The sequence below is a fragment of the Tachypleus tridentatus genome, chromosome 13 (genome assembly GCF_004210375.1).
Source record: "Tachypleus tridentatus isolate NWPU-2018 chromosome 13, ASM421037v1, whole genome shotgun sequence".
NCBI lineage: Eukaryota > Metazoa > Arthropoda > Merostomata > Xiphosura > Limulidae > Tachypleus > Tachypleus tridentatus.
Window position 1 is genome coordinate 200,945,052 of NC_134837.1, and position 16,679 is coordinate 200,961,730.

General features: G+C 30.8%; 1 pseudogene across 1 annotated transcript in view; it reads left to right on the forward strand.

Moving 5' to 3' along the window:
* The window catches only part of LOC143238134 (protocadherin Fat 4-like), a 144,943-nt pseudogene extending 128,683 nt beyond the window's left edge, over positions 1-16,260 (forward strand). The window contains exons 59-65 of the transcript XR_013020423.1: positions 694-782; positions 3,487-3,570; positions 8,023-8,091; positions 8,412-8,606; positions 9,729-9,888; positions 12,816-12,988; positions 16,038-16,260. The product of XR_013020423.1 is annotated as a protocadherin Fat 4-like (transcript). The remainder of the gene's footprint in view (positions 1-693; positions 783-3,486; positions 3,571-8,022; positions 8,092-8,411; positions 8,607-9,728; positions 9,889-12,815; positions 12,989-16,037) is intronic.
* The last annotated feature ends 419 nt before the right edge of the window (positions 16,261-16,679 follow it).

Below are 16,679 nucleotides of genomic sequence, written 5' to 3' on the forward strand. Positions count from 1 at the left end.
CCACTATTCCTTGGTAAAAGAGTAGCCCAAGTGTTGGCAATGGGTGTTGATGACTAGCTGTCTTCCTTCAGTCTTTTGCTGCTAAATTAGTGATGGTTAGTACAGATAGCCCTCATAGTACAGATAATTTTCAATATATGTAGAAATTTTATGCAAGTATACACACACACACATGTTCCCTAATGGAAGAAACAAGAAATTACCTTTGAGAACAAAAACGAAAACTCATAGTGTATATAACAAGTATTGGTATACACACACATAAAAGTTATTCTGATTAGAACAACGAAAATCTGCATCATTCAATTTAGCAGTTATTTATCAAATATGAAATAGCAAGTTAAGATGCCTTGACAGGATCTCCAAGAAAATGTTATACTTTGAAATATTTAGGGTCAAGTATCATTGTATGATGTATATATAATTTTTATAATGCATGAATTTGGAATCAATACTTGTGGTAGATTAATTCTTTTAATTTGATAAAACTAAAATAATACTTTGTTTTTCTATTTATTTCTTAAGGTCTTTAAAGCTATTTAATGATACCTTCTTTATTAATTCATTTGTAAATATAATATAACAACAATAATCCTGTTTAGCTGACATTAAAAAAAGTGTAAAAATGTAGTATTAGCTTTAACTAAACATTTCCTACAGAGGGTCTGACTTCACTACACGTTTATATCTCAGATATACGTTCTTCCTGAAACCAAACTTGTCCTGTTTGTTACTGAAAATAATCCTATACAAGTGGAGGAACGGCTGGACACTATTCTAAAGTGAGTAACATCTAACATTTTCAGTATCAAATCTAGAAAAGGTCAAAGATCCATAAGGTAAGAATTTTTCCACACTCTATTAAATTGTCTTCATCCTGTCCTGCTCAAGACCAAAGGAACTGCTTTCAACCTTGTCCATAGTTCATCTAAAAATATTTTACTTTACATACTATGTACTATCTACAACTCATCTTTAAAACAAATATCGTATTTTATATACTCTGTACAATCAACAACTCACCTATAAAAATACAATATTAGAGAAAAACAGGATTAAAGATGGACACATCAAAAAATTAATGTGCCATCATTGTATAATTTAGAAAACTAAAAATCTGGTCACCAGGCTATATCAAATACCAACACTAAAACTACTAAAAATAAAGATGAAATACAAGCAATTGCCACTAAATAAGAGTAAATCAAAAGAACATGACACTTTAAAACCACCATATTTTATTAAAGACTTACTAATCTGTAATAAGGCAGATTAGGAAGTAGTTAGGAGAGATGATAAACTATTCTTACTCATCTATACTTAGGAGCTAGAGGAAGATGTATTCAATTTGGATATTGAGTTGCAAGTTTGAGGAAAACACCTCCCAGTTAATAAAGTAACAAAACTATAGTAATTAAAGTAAATACAAATTAGAAAGGTGCATTCTTTAAAACAAGAGCTATATGAAATATCAATGTATTACTTCTGTTATAATATTAAGTAACAACACCTTCATACATTTTCATGACCTCAAATTTAGTACTAGAGTACAACCCTAAGATACAACAAACTTGCTAGTACAAACAGTAGTCACCATTTAACAAATTAAAACTCAAATAAAAGAATAATAAATTATTTATAAATGTGGTATCACTCTTTATAATAAGTTTCATAAATTATTAATAAATTAAATTGGTGGATTTGCAAGGTACTACAAAATATATATATTTCAAGTGTACATCAAGAAATGTACAATAATATCTGGTACACTTGAAAAGAGCACTTAATTCATTGCTAATATAAAAATTAGAATAGATTTAAAAATCAATTACCTTTTGAAAATTATCTATTTGAATTTATGAATAAGGCCAATTTTATTGTAAAATAAATCTACAAAGCTTTCTAACCACTCTGTGATAACACTAAAAGTGAGTCCTTGTAATCAAAATATCTGCACCTGTTTTGCTGATACACAACTGAATGTTAAACATTTTAATAATCAGTTTGTTTCATCTCATCATCTACAAGTTTTTCTGCCATGATATCTTTCGTATCCCAAGAAAGTTACACATTTTAGTTATATAATTAAAACAAATAAACTGGATTTGAAAGAAATATTTTAAAGTTTACTGAGAGTTAACTGTGTCCCAACCTTTCTGATTGTTTGCATTCCACAGAAGTGGATTGCTGGTAACTTTTAACAATAAAAAACAACAGTGTTTGCAACTCTTAACATTAAAACTTACTAAATTATCACTGTTATGTATCTGTTTTATTATAAACAAATCTAAATCTATAGGAAGTGTGGCCACTGTATGATTTTATTAATCATAACAGTGATGATGGAAAAATCTGTGACTTACTTTTGCTTTTAGTTTACGAATTTTGTTCACTTACACAAATTTATTTTCTTCTGATCATGCTATTAGATTGAAATATTTCATCATAATGGTTTAACTTCCTGCAATATATTTTTCAAACAGTCTCATATTTCTATTTGTTATTTTTTCTGTGATATAACAGCATTGTCTTTTTTTACATTATTGAAAACTTAAACAGTCAAAATAGTAAAATAAAATATAATTAACACAGCCACTTTCATAAGTTCAAGATTTTTTACCAAACTGAGTTACTTTTGTTTTAGAAATATATATGCTATTATAATGAGATTGCAGATGGAGTTGTTTGTTGTTATTTTAGAAATATATGTGTCATCATAATAAGAAAATGACTTTGGTCCACTCTATAGAATGTATCACTTATTAAACTACTTCACATCTTAATTAACAGTTCTTATACTGCTACTATCTGTCATATATAAATTGGACTGAGGAACTCTGGTATTAGGCAAAAGTCCTTGTTGGTATTGGACGGGGCAGATGCATTCTTGGCGTACTATAACATATTTTTCTTTGTTTTAATGTGATAATAATTTTTGTTCAAAATTGCACTGAAAATGGGACTTTGACATTGAACTATTTGGTCAAACTTGTCTTTTTTATGAAAGTTTAAATGCATTCTAAAGATGGCTGGTGTGGGTATTAAAACTTTAATTAAAATAAAGTACAGAACAATGTTTCAACCTTCTTAAGTCATCTTCATGTTCTGTACTTAATTTAATTAATCTTTTATTACCTATATCAGCCATCTTTAGAATACATTTTTGCTTCAAGTGGGTTTCTCATCATCGTGAATTATAAAAGGTTCTTTAATTTTAATATCTAGGTTCTTTATTGATATATTTTGATTTTGTTACTAACATAAAGAGTGTGTTTATTATGGTATGACTTAAATTTATATCACCTGAAGTAGGATTAGAGATCTCCAAGTGCTGCTTACAGACAATGTACTTCATTCTTTTTAACAAGACATGTAGAATTCGAATATATGAATAAAATACAAAATTAATTTTTCTGAGATATTATTCATACACAAGAATTGTTTTATTTTTAATGAAGTTGTTGTTGTTTTTCTCACAAACTTCAGATACTTGAGTAAAGTCACTAAATATGAAGTGAAAATGGCAAAACTAACACCTCATCAGGAAAGAGACATTGAACATCCTGAAGCGTAAGTACCGGTTTTTGTCAATTTTATAAAACTTTATTTGACAAGTAACATAAAATAAGTGGAACAACAATCAAATTACTACTTATTAAAATAAGCAATATTAAAAAGTGGCACATACTATATAGTCATTAATCAAAACCTAAAATTGGTCTTTTTGATGTAAATTAAGAATATTTTGGGTATTGTTCTTTCTAAAATTAAATCAACAAAATTATCACGCTCTTGGAATTCAAACTGTCACTGATTTAAAATATATTCTTAAGACTTAAATGTAGTATCAAAGGTAAGGATGTGCAATTTTTGTAAAATTTAATTATTTGATTTCTAGCTTCTTGTGATCCATAGCTTCCTCTGGTGACAAATAAAAAGAGCAAACTATAGTAGAATGAATGATGTATGTCCATTTATGTGATAATTAATGTGGTCATGTAACTGGACACAAAGGAAGCCACTTCCCCATGAGTATATCCATCACACAATCTGTATTTCTTGACCAATGGAAACTACTGCTAAAGATGGCATGGATGTTCTCAAAAATCTTCTTTGTAAGAATATACAATTGGGATAGTCAAAATGAATCAGAACCTTGATGTCATGTTAAACAAAAAGAGAGAATCGACAATGCCATTGAATAAAATTGGTCATTTTTGCCTAAATAATTTTAGTTTTATCTATGGGGTGAATTTTTTATTTATAATGCTCCATTGTATATCATGTACATCTTTTTTTTTAATCCTTACAGTTAGTCTGTTTCTGTAGAACCAGTTGTGGTGGTGGTGGAATATTGGTCAGCACCTTATATGTAGAATGATGTCATTGCTGCACCAGATTTGTTAGAAAAATGATTATATATTAAAGTCACAGGATGATAATGTCACAAAAGTAGATACAGTTGACAGAACCTTTAATCATGGTGATAATAATCCAGAAGGAGGTACATAGATGAAAATTTGTACTCCAACTGGAACTGTGAAAGCAACATCAGCTTCTTAGTACATTTACATTATTTCGTTTTTGGATTGATTTATTCAACTTATGATCATGATTAAGAAGAGTCTATACAAATGATACAAACTATTTCATCATTCAGTCATTAGTGTTATAGCACTTAGCATCATAATGGATACAGGCATGAGTACTGTGACATGAAGTTTTGGAATGCCCAAACTACTGATATTCTAAACACCTAAGCAGATTTAGGATATATACATATGTATATTTGGACAGAGCAATTCTAATATCCTGCCTCAAGAGTGGTAGAAAGACTAGGTGAGAGAATGTGAGAATAAAAATCCTTGTAAGCTTATACTTTCCATTATTACATACATAAATTCATTTGAAATCTCTAATGCCTTGGTCTGTACATCTTCAAAGATTTCTTTTTCTGGGCCATCAAGATCTGATTCTGATATAGCTCCTCAGGTGAAGTTAAGGGTGTTAAGGTGTGACTTCAACAGGAAATCCTCCAAAAGCTTTTGAAATTTGAATGAGTTTGTTGTTCTTATACTTCAGTGTTTCAATTAAAATATCCCTTGATTCAGTTCTGAGGGAGTCAAGAAACTTCTGTTAACCCTTCAGAATAAAATATGTTAACATTTAGTCCTGTGTTCTTTCAGACAGAGGCTGTACGATAGAGAACCACAAAGGTAGTTCATTATTCCTCAAAACTAGGGCATGTTACAGTTGATTATCCTTTTAATATCACATCGCTAAACCTCTTGTGGTTTTCACACTGTATAATATATAGTACCACTGTGGAGTTTTATAAGAAAGATACTACACTGTCAAAAACAAGATAGTGCAGCAACACTAGAATTTAATGAGTACTATATTCAAAAAGTGTCATTGGACATAGTGTACAATACACCCAGCAGAGATGTTCTTCACTAGTACTTAGTTTATCTTAGCCGTAGTTGTCCAGCCAGATAGCCCTGTGGAAGAGAGACTTCCCAGTGTCACCCATCTATAGGATTTCAAGGCTAAAGCACTATACTATACTTAACTGCTAGGATTCCTATCTTCCCATTTACAGGTTTCTATCCACAGTAAGCACTTGGAGAATGTTAGATGCCTGGATAGGTAAAGTGCATATGTAAATTCTATAGTAAGGGAAGGACCCTTTACTGTAGACATGAATCTATACTGAAAGTCTGATTTTTTGGAGTTTAACTGTGCAGAACTCTAATGGTTTCTGCAACAAAGACAAAAGGTGAAAAATACAACATGTAAAGAAGTTTTTAATGAAAAGAGATAAATAATTTTGTGGAAATAAAAGACATATGATCTAAAAAAAAGCTAAAAGTATGATCAAGTTGGACAGAGTCATCTTTGTCAATGACAGTGTCCAATGTCAAAGGGATAGCATGAATTAAAACAAATTCAAAATGGTGCTCTCATTGGTATGCTGAAGGAATTTCAGAAAGTATCAATAGATTTGGAAAATGTTTTCTTGAAGGAGATACAAAAACAATGACTATACTTATCAGGATTGTGATGCTGTCTAAATTAGATTGAAAACTCGTACAGTTCCACTGAAAAAGTAGCCATCCTCATTTAGAAGGCTTAGTAGGTATAAGTGGTACACTTTTAAAGGCTCATTCTTTGTCCATATCATTTCTAGGAGTGGTGATAAGGAAACAGGACCAGGATGTTTGTTAAAAAGATTCTGTTTGAATTAGAAGACCACAAATCTTTTGCTCAAGCCATATTCAACATTTTCTCATAGGTTCTGAAGTTAAAGTATTCATTAACATATAATGAAATATGGGGTTCAGTGAATTTCAAATGAGCAATAATAACAGATGTATATATGTTACCATTGTGAAGGAGAAGACCTTTTAAATTTATTTTGGAGGAATCAATGAACAATTGCCATTCACATGGTATACACACTGCAGCTCCTAGCATTGGAATTAATTCTGCAATATTTGTGCAATAAACCAGTGAACATTCTTGAAAAAGTATGGTATAAACTCTTTCTCATGATTACTGTACCAATAAAATGATATATCTGAAGAAATTAAGTTCTTAACTCAAAGTCTGGACTCCAAAATATCTGAATAATCCTTTGGAAGACCCAAATGTGTCACTAAACCAGTAAGTTCCTTTTGTGTGAAACGTTGTGGTTCATCAAATGTTTCAGGTTGAACACAATCCCTATCATCATTTATATAGGCATTAGATTCGGAATCAGATGAAACTGAAGTAGGTACAGATATATTAGGTCCATGAGCAACAAGTTGAAGGTTCAGTTAAGAAATTTCATTTTTACTTTGAGTGTTGTAGCCTTGCAGGATAAACGAGCAAAAATAGTAGCCATCATCTCCGTAGTTTCTAGGCTCTCTACATATCATTCAAATTCTAAAAGGAAAATACTTTTCCTTATGTTTAGTCCATTGTCTCAACTCTTCTACACAAATGGTGAAAACTTAATGCAGAACCAATGATTTATCTTGGTCCCCAATTTTTATTCCAAAATACCCATCATACACTTTTTTGACAAATTCTGTAACGTTTTGCCTTTGTTTCTTTACAACAAGTTTACCATAAAGATACCAGTATATGTTTGAGTCATTTACACAAACTCTTTCTGTCATAGCGACAAATAGATAATATTGAAAAGAAAAAATAACATCATATTGTGTGCATGAAAAAAATAATGTCCAGGAATAATGGGTCATGTGATCTGTTACATGTTTATATACTAGTATTGTATTTCTCATAGGTTTTAGAAAGTCCATAAGACTTTCAGGTGATAATCATCAGTGTTACAATTATAATGGATGCTCTAAATTATCCAACTGAATTCCTAGGTTTTATTGAACCATTAGAGATACCAGATCGCATTCTGAAATAAAAGATTGGTTCACCATTAATGTTGTTGATAAATCTTCATTCCCAAAAAATATGTAATGTCATTAGATGTTAAAACTTTACTTCCACATGTTGTTGAAGCAACAGTTTCAACTGGTCATGCCAAAGGTGAAGATGTCTTCATTTCAAGTAGTTCTTTGCTACAGAGTGATTATACCTTTGAATTTGGTAGGCCCCTATTTCCAGTTACAATTTGTTTTGCAGTGTCAATTAATCAGGCACAAGATCAAAGTTTAAAGGTTGCTGAATTGCTCATAAAGCAGCCTTGTTGTTCACATGATCAATTCTATCTAGGATATTCAAGGGTTGTATCTCATCAAAACCTATTTATATTTATTGTCAGAAGAAGGAATAACAGACAAGGTACAGCCTTAATTCATATTGTGTAACTTTTGTTTTGAAAATCAAATGTGTAGATAAAAATTTATTTTTTAAAACTAAATGTTCTTAATAGAAACTTCATTGTTTTTTTAAATATGTGATATAAAGTAATTTGGACACCCATGCAAGGATCTAGTAATTTAGGTAGTATACATATATACAAATAATCATTTCCAAGACAAGTTTGTTTCATTTCAGAACTGATTTGTACGTCTATGGGGTTAATCACGAAACAAATGAAATCGTCGAAACTGAAGACCTCTTAAAGTAAGTATATTTTCTTGATGAAACTACAGTTTATGTTTTTTACCTTAAACTCAAAAATCGTTTATATATTAGACTAAGACACACAACATCATGTATATATACATATATTAGTTTTATATTAAATCATTACATTCAAATGATATTTAAACATTTAATTCGAAAAACAGTGACTCACTTAAGATAGAACACAGGTACAAGTCTAGTTGCATGAAACGATTTTTTTCTTTAGTTTAAAACAGTACAATGCACTTTTTAACCTAGACAGCCATAGCTGCAAAAACTGAGTGCATCTAAGTTTTTCTACTGTGGTACTCTTACAGGTCTTTTAGCGATAATTCCCAAGCAATTAATGCCTACTTGGACAACTTCAAGATTCGACGGATCCAAGAAGTTTCTGTGCAAGAGAAAATTAGCCAAATGGGAACAACAGAAATAGCTATCATAGCTCTTAGCAGCGTAATTTTCTTGGGTGCCATCCTAGGAATAGCACTCCTGTGTTCTTCCTGTCGGAAACGGTTAGTTAAAATTCAGTGTTTAGACCCTTGCACCGCTCGTCCCATCTGTTGACATGCTATGATATCAAATATGTGCTGTAATAAGTAAATAATCAATATCTTTGCAATTTAAAATCATAGTGTAAAACCAATGGCTATTTATATATTTATTTTTGTGAAAACCAGTCAATGGCTAAATTTTGAACAGATAACTAGTGAAAATAATATAAAAAGTAACTTAACAATCACTCCATGGTTGTACATAACCACTCAAACCACAAAGACTCCCTCAGTTAAACTAGTAGTTCTAAACAACTCTAAAGGAGCTCTTAGAAAAACAGAAAATTAATGTGCTATTTTTTAAAAATAAAATAAAAACATAGTTCTTTCATAAAGATAAGAAATAGGATCTGTCTTTTGTTTATTATGATAATTGTGGTCTATGTACTTTACTAATGTTCTAATCTGTATAGACTGTGATAATTATGAGTTGAGTATTATTCTGCAAGGCACGAGAAGAATATTTGGGTAAATGATAGTAAATAATAAATTGAAACATCTAAATGAATGGTATACAGTATGCCCTTGAAAATTACCACTTGTTATGTATAAACTAGTGGAGTAGTCATTTTCATATCTTGTAAGTTTGTGCTTGTTCTTCTTTACTTAATTTGTGCTTATAAAACTGTTAATCTTTACATTTGTAGATAACACAAGGTAACACTTAACTTGGTTAACTTTAACAATGTTTTTTCAGTATTTCTTCCACTGTGCTCCATGATAAAAGTGTGTAATTAGAACCTTTGTATTATTTTATCTTTTAACAATTTTTTTGCCTATTTCCATTGTAATACATTCTTTAATTTCTTGATGAAGAGTGTCTGCTCAACAATTTTCATTTGATATGGTAATTTATATTTTATTATCATTTATCTGAGTGATAAATATGATCTATTTTTGTCTCTATATATTAACTAATATCCTAAATTTGTGTTGAGTGTAGTAATTATGACATAGTGTTATCTCTCTGCACTTAAAAGATGTTATAATCTGTGTTGAGTGTAGTAATTATGATCTGGTGTTATCTCTATGTACTTAACGGATGTTCTAATCTGTGTTATCTGTTGGAATCTGATCTTTCAGGAAACTAAGGAAACGTCAAACTTCATGGGAGCAACAAAGGATGTACAATACAAAAAAATCCCTTGATGGGAAAAGCTCTGGGAAATCCTTATGGTAGCCGTACTCCCACGGTTACTGAAGCCCATCTGAACACTTCTTACGCTAATGGTGATGCAGCAATGTATGTGGTTTTTCTAACTAAATAATGATATCATTAAAGGAAATATTCAGATTCTGTCTATATCATATTGCTGCAATGTAAATTTATAAAACCAAGATACAACACTTGATTATTTCCTGACAGATAACTAAGATTCTCTTATTTGTAAACATAATGTTTATTTCAGACTATTTTGGCCACTACACGTCTCTAGTCAGTCGTTGAGTATAATGATGGTCATTGTTTATACGAAGCTGCACCATCTATACTGATTAAATAAATCTAAGGAGTACAAGAATCAAATGATGGTTGTAACATAAACAAACAATAAGATTATATTACTAACAATAAATATGAAACCCAACCAATCACTCGATTCACTATATATTAGTAAGTTATACCAATTTCAGGAAGTTCCATTTCCACCTCTGTAACCGTGAATACCGTAAGTCAAAAGAACAAAACTAGGCTTCCTACAATAGTGGAATGGATTAATGCAATAAGTATACTTTTCTCATTTATTCAACTATAGATTAACTGTGGTGAGTAAATGTCAACAAAAAACACAACACACACACACATATATATACATATAAATAATTAAGGTTTATCTGTTTTTCTCAATGGTGGTAAACATTATAAGAACTTTGAAAATAATCAGTCAAATTTACATTTTCATATATATATATATATATATAATCCTCACTATCTTAGCTGCCATGCTTTATAAATATTTCAATAGAAATCAGTTTAAACATATATTCAAATTAGCTATACATTTATTTGATAACACAACTCTTTGCATGAATGATTTTTTTAAAGTGAAATGACTAGAGATATATATTAAAATAAGGTATATGACAAAAGTTACAGTTTAAATGTAAAAAGATGGTAGTGCCTCAGAAAACATTATCCATTCAGTTAGTTACAATTTAAATGCTAAAAGTTGGCAATACTTTGCAAAATAATGGATCTAACTGTTAATTACAATTTTAAATTGAAAAAGCTGGTGGTGTATTAAAAACAGCAGGCTCAAACATACAAATAGTTATTGTTGAAATAGCAAAAATTTGCAATGCATGGAAAAAACAAATAAGGCTTAACCTGTTACATTAGTTTCAGTCTAAACATCAAAAGATGGTAATACATTAGAAAAATAAAGGCCTGACTGTTCAATTAAATCTCAGTTTCAAATTTTAAATAACTACTAATGGATTAAAAAACAACAGGTTGATTGTTTCAGTTAATTATAGTTTAGACTTCAAAAGTTGGCAATGCATTACAAATTAATAGGTCTAACTATTCAATTAATAACAGTTTAAACACCAAAATTTGGCAATGCATTAGCAAATAATAGGCCTAACGGTTCAATTAATAAGGATTTCAATGTCATGAGCTGGTAATGCAATGAAAAATAGACACAACTGTCCAATTAATTATGGTTTAAATGCCAAATGTTGGAAATGCATTAGAAAAAATAGGCTTAACTATTCAATTACTTACAGTTTCAATTTCAAAAAGCTGATGGTGCATTAGGAAACAAAAGGCCTAATGGTTCAAACAGGAAAAATTGCAATGCATAAGAAAAAAAACTTAACTGTCCAATTTCAAATATTAAAAACTAATAATGCATTAGAAAACACTAGGACTAACCATTCATTTAGTTATGATTTAAATGTTAAGAGTTTGTAATGCATCAGGAAATAACTGAACTAACTGTTACATTAATTACAGTTTCAAATTTAAAAAGTTGGTGGTGTATTAAAAAAACAATAGGCCAAACCATTCAATTAATTATGATTCAAAAAGGAAAAGTGTGTAATACATAAGAAAAAACAATGCTTAACTGTTCAATTAATTACATTCTAAATGTCAAAATTTAGTGATGCATTAGATAAAATAAAGGCCTGGCAGTTTAGTTAATCTCAGTTTCAAATTTTTAAAAACTAGTAATATATTATAAAACAATAGGCTGAGTTATTCAGTTAATTACAGTTGAAACTCCAAAAGTTGGCAATGGATTAGTAAACAATAGGCCTAACTGCCTATTATATTTGGAGCCTAAATCCCCTACGGCTGAAAGATTAAGCATGTTTAGTGTGACGGAGGTCAAACTCATGACTTTCAGAGTAGGAGTCAAATGTCCTAACTACCTAGCCATGCCAGTCTTCTGAAATCCAATTATTGAAAATTTCTATTTGAACAATCTATCATATCAACTGCAGCACATTGATCATATCAACTGAAGCACATTGGCCTGATGGTTAAGACCCTCGACACAATTGTTTGAACCTTGTCACTTAGTATGCTCATCATTTTAGCCATGAGAAGCATTATAATTTGATGGTCTATTCCACAATTTGTTGATAACAGAGTAGCCTAAGAGTTGATGACAAGTGGTGTTGACTAGTTTCCTTCCTTTTACCTTATCAGTTCAAAATTACTGGCAATGCAGATAGTTTTCAAGTAACTTTGAGTGAAATTCTGCAAAGCAAAAAGATAAATAGATCAACTTCATGGTCGATATGTCATCTAATCAACAGTTTCATAGATCAGGTTCACTCCTTCCATGACAATACGACACAGATCATCCAGTGATAACTTCAATTTAATTGGTGTAAATGGATGGAAATGGTGACACATACCTTTTCCAGGCAGATTGTTCAGTTTAGTAATTTACAATTCAAAATTTTTATAATGGGATTCCACTACTGAGTTTGTTGGTTTAACATTTGTAGTTTGTTCATCATATTCATTGCTGTATTGTCTTTTATTCTGCATGTTGAACTAAAAAGTGTAAAGTAACATCTAAGAGGAAGAAAAACATTTATTCATGGGTAATTCTCCCCTTTTTTACTAACAATATCACTAAATTAAAACTTGAAATTTATTTCTGATACTTTGTTTCAGTATAAATTTGTCTTGATTTTTTTTTCTTCATCAAATAGAGAATTTCCCGATAACATGACGGATCCAAATTCTTTAAAGAAAAGCAACAAACGTTCTCGCCAGCAAGTTCCACCAGATGGAGCTTCATCACATACCCGTTCAAAAGTCCACGGTTTGACAGATATAAGGTTGATGGTCAGTGGTATGATCTGAGAGATGGTGGTGATTCACTGTAAGTAAGATTAGACTTTCTCTCTTAAGTGTTGCATAAAGCTGCACAAAACTTGACTCTATGATTATTCATCTATGCATTTTTTTGTTTTTTTAAACAAATGTTTTCATCTACTATTTACCTAAAAGTAACAGTAAAACACATTCAGAAAGGTAGCGTGTTAGTCTGGCTGAAACCTTTTGAATTAAGATCAACTTAGAAAGGTAGAGGTTGTTTGTAAGCATCACTTTGCTTGTTTATTTGTTTTTAACACTGATGTAAATACTGGGTAAAACAAATGTTTTCTTATTTAAATATGTTGCTCAAAATGTTACAACATTTGAAATTTTTAATTTTAAAACCAATAGATAAAATTCCATAGTATATTTAGACAGTCATCTAAAAGTACATTCAACTACAGAATATACATTAAAAACTGAAAGGTACAACAAAATAATTACAAATAACATAAAGGTGCATGAAATGAAAACTTTAATCTGTAAAGTTTGTTCACATTAGGTTAAAATGTTAAACATATTATTTGGTATTAGTTATGTCAAACATAACTAAAAAGGCCTAAGGCCTGTAAATAACTAAAATTGTGATCAACTTGGAGACCACAAAGAAATATGTAGAAAATGATAGTCACAGCAATATTGTGAGAGTAATATGTGGGCAACATTGACTTTGAGTGTCACACTATTAGCAAATTGAAGAAGACATTATGCATAGTGAATTTGTGGCCAAAATAGGGTTTGGTAAGGATAATTTCCTCCTTATACAGTTTTTATATGGGATCCTATTACCAACAAAAGGTTTACAACAAATCATGAATGAGATTTCAGAGAAACTTGACTTTGAACTATTCATAAAAATTTAAACAGAAAAATAGCTAAAAAGGTTTTAATTAATAAGAAATTGGTACTTTCACTTGTGAGTATATGACTTCAGGTGATTCAAAGAAAGATGGCATAATGAGATAGACTAATCAGATTCAAAGCAATAGGTCCATGATTAGCATGAATCAGAGGATTTCTCTCTGTTTCAAGAAAGGAATACAATAGCCCAATGCCATAAATCTGGAAACTCCTCCTTTTGTTAAATTGTATATAAAAGAACCACAAGAAAATAGAGTCAAGACGAAGTTAAAATAACATCTTGTAACACACAGTATCTTTTCCTACTGTTGTACTGCTAGACCAATATAGAACTAGTTTCATTTTCATCAGAACAAAATAATTTGTTATGTTTCAAGAAAATAAAAAACTGGTTGAAAGAAAGTGGTGCTCTTGTTTTGATGCTCAAGATAGTGAAGGAATAGATAGAAGTACTTTCCAAGAGTGTTAGCAATGCCCTTTAAGTCAACAACTTCTTTGCCAATAGGTTGCAGGATTGAAAGAGTATGAAATATATATATATATTATATTCACTTATTGAACCTTAGAGCAGATGGTAGAAGAGACTTTACATGGGCATTTACTTCAAATTTTCTTCTGATTTTGATATCTGATTTGTCAGGTACAGGTATGAGGTTTCTGAGTGGTTATACAGTTGATAAGAGTTGGATATATACTGAAGGTATCCCAAGATCATTTCTGAGTTTGTCCATGGTGGAAAACTGATTTTCAAAAGTTATGCACACAGTCTCTAATAGACAATAGGTTAATAAAGATAAAATCAAATTCCAAGAGACCAGTAAAGAAAGTGTAGTCAGCATGCTTTGTTTTTCACCATGTCACACAAGTCAGTTGGCCATTCTTCTTTAAAATGCTGAAAACTATTATCATTGTACACCTATAAAGAAAAAGAATGAATGTGAACAAGTTATCTAATGGCTGTATATCTAGACTCTAGTTCTGCAACTTTGTAGCCATTGCAAAATGCTCCTATTAGACTAGACGTACACCGCTACTCTGTTTACAATCAAAAGCAATACAACATTAAAAGTTTACACAATGAAAAATAATTAAACCAGTGACTTGCCCTAAAAGACTGTACATATGTTTTGATTCATATTTCTGTATTTTCCAATGCCATTAAATAGGAAAGGTAATTCTATTTTGAGAGTTAGTTTCCTTTATGATAGTCTGTAATAAAGTGATATTTGGTATTATATTACCAATCCAATACCAAAAACTGTCAAAATATAGCTTTGTTACATGCCATTACACTATGACTTTATAGTAGTTGCAGTTTTCACATGATTTGTTGATTTGCATATTCAAAACTGTTTTAGTATAGTGTAAACAACTTCTGTATTCTCCTATATTTAAGAATAAGGTTGTGATAAGCTCAACAGATAGACCTTTCCTAATAATATCTTCAGCATATACTCAATGATGTCATCAAAGTCTCTTTGATCCTCAAACTTGAGTTGATCACTGTGAGTGTCTCACACTGTTTTGGGTACCTTGATTGACATGCCACACATTGAGTGTGATCATGATCACATAGGTTAGCTCACTATGAGTTGGAAGTGATCATGTTGACAAGTGGTCGAGTTGACCATGATCACATAGGCTAGCTCACTATGAGTTGGAAGTGGTCGAGTTGACCATGATCACATAGGCTAGCTCACTATGAGTTGGAAGTGATCATGTTGACAAGTAGTCGAGTTGATCATGATCACATAGCCTAGCTTACTATGAGTTTAGAAGTGATCATGTTGTCAAGTAGCAGAGTTTATCACGATCACATCGACTGGCTCACTAATGACGTATTTAACCTAATGAGGTAAGTTAAAAACAAAAGTTTTGATATAATTAATTTCGACAGATGTATCTATTTTTTTTTATGTCAGTGTATTTTAGATTGTGTGTGTGTGTGTGTGTGTTTTATATATCTTTTAGTCCGTAATATTTATATTTTTAAAATTATAATGTTTGCTTTTGAGGAAAGTTATGATTAAATTTATCTCTTGATTGAAAAGAAAAACTAGATTTTATGAACAGTTAAAAAAGTTAACAATATGTGATATTGGTGTTAGTAAGTGTAATCCTTCTATTTTTGAAAACTTGTTCTATAAATCGAATGCTTGGTAAACAGTCATACGCGTATTCTGTTTTTACAGTGGTTCCGGGTTTTCTAGTTGGTCCTCTCGACTGTCGCATCATTCCAAGATGAACAATCCCATCTCTGAACTCTGATACGACATACCAACTACGCCAAACATTTAACTGTTGGTGTATCAGTGACGTATTTACCGTGCTGGTGGATGTCTTGTAGCGAAAGGAATGAAGGGAATTGTTAAAATAGTGGTATTCCCTTTCTCCTGAAAAAAACGTACCAAAAAAAGTAGACCTTGTTATCTGGAACGACACTGTTCTTTCTTGTGAATACTAACAATTTGTAACCCTTACACAGTTCATTACTAACTGTTACAATATAATTTATCGGTTTGAAAATATAAGATAAACCTAGAAGAAGGACAATAAACAGACTGAAGGCGGTAAGAAGTGGAAGACTATGTATATCTTAGTACATTTAAAGTGCAGAAGATGGCGTTGTAGACGAAGCCGTCGTCAAAAGCTAAACCTCATATGTAAATTTTTATACCTGAATGTATTCGCTTTTAATAATTGTGTTTCTTGCTTTAAGTGTGAATTTGTACCTGGGTGAAAACTGGCTTAATTTTCGCAAAATCAGCTAAGAGGTAAAGTTAGCCCAGTTACCTGTTTGGAAAAACAGACGACAGGTTAACACTAAAGTTGTA